Source organism: Hipposideros armiger, unplaced genomic scaffold (genome assembly GCF_001890085.2).
Source record: "Hipposideros armiger isolate ML-2016 unplaced genomic scaffold, ASM189008v1 scaffold_55, whole genome shotgun sequence".
Taxonomy (NCBI): domain Eukaryota; kingdom Metazoa; phylum Chordata; class Mammalia; order Chiroptera; family Hipposideridae; genus Hipposideros; species Hipposideros armiger.
Genome location: NW_017731405.1, coordinates 1,297,663 through 1,298,743, shown reverse-complemented (window position 1 = coordinate 1,298,743; position 1,081 = coordinate 1,297,663). Strand labels below are relative to the sequence as shown.

Sequence of the window (1,081 nt, the reverse complement as noted above, 5' to 3'; positions counted from 1 at the left end):
CTGATGGCCAAGTTCCCCTGGGACACTGTGAAAGGCTTTGCACCTCAATCAACAGATATTTAGGGTCTTGGAAGTGAAAAAGGAGGGGTTAGAGTATTTGATTTTCAGTGATTTTTTTTTCTTTTTCCAAACTATGGGAGAATGCCCAGACAGCTGAAAACTACCTTAAAGACCTCATTTAGGGAGTGTTGTCATATTTTATATGTTCAACAAATGACTGGAAGCAACGCCCCCAGGACAATAGGAGGCAAAATGGGATGAAGCTGAGGAGACTGCAGAACTCACCATGACTGACAAAAAAGCCAGGAAAGGAGTCAAGAGTGAGAATGATGATATTAATTTGAAGGTGGCGAGGCAGGCTGTTAATGTGGTAAACTAGTTTAAGGTTAAGAGGCATTTTGGTATCACATAGCAAACTAATGGAAGCCTGTTACAAATAACAGGGTTTGTCAGTGAGGCAGATCAGATTCTGATTGGATGGGCAGCCAATCAATGAAGTAGACACCTGCACAGGTAGAAATGAAGAATGAAGATAGAATTGATATGTTCCAATACTGTCTACTAAAAAGGGAATGTGCTCCTTTATTCCAGACCTCTGTTCCCACAGACCAAAAGTACTTTCTCAATTAGAAAACCACAATTTGTATCCACTACAACCTGACTCTTATGGTATAGTTTCTCTATTCTTTCACTTTCCCCTTTCCCATCCCTTTATTGTATATAAACTGTTGCATGTGGACAAACATGGTGCATTTAAAAAAACTAAATAGCCAATGGTATGTTTTGATTGACATCAAGTGGAGGTGGGATGGGGAAAGATTACTGGTTCTGTGAAAACACCCGTTCTCCATTAGTGGCATGCTCATTCAGCTCTTAACTTCATATTCCAGGAGTTATTGTATTCTGACTATTTAACAAAATAAAAACAACATTAAAAAATCCTTGCATACCTTGTTCAATTGCAGGATTCTAGTGTTTTTCATTTATTGTGTAAAACCAAGAACAATTTTATAATCTTTTTGTATATAGCTATTACATGTAGGAAAATCTGTCTTTAAGTAGGGATAAATTACTCTAAAAG

The 1,081-nt window shown here is 37.6% G+C and overlaps 1 pseudogene; it reads left to right on the top strand.

The window, feature by feature from the left end:
- The first annotated feature begins 286 nt into the window (after positions 1-286).
- On the top strand, positions 287-630 carry LOC109381894 (small ubiquitin-related modifier 3 pseudogene; annotated as a pseudogene).
- Positions 631-1,081: the final 451 nt, after the last annotated feature.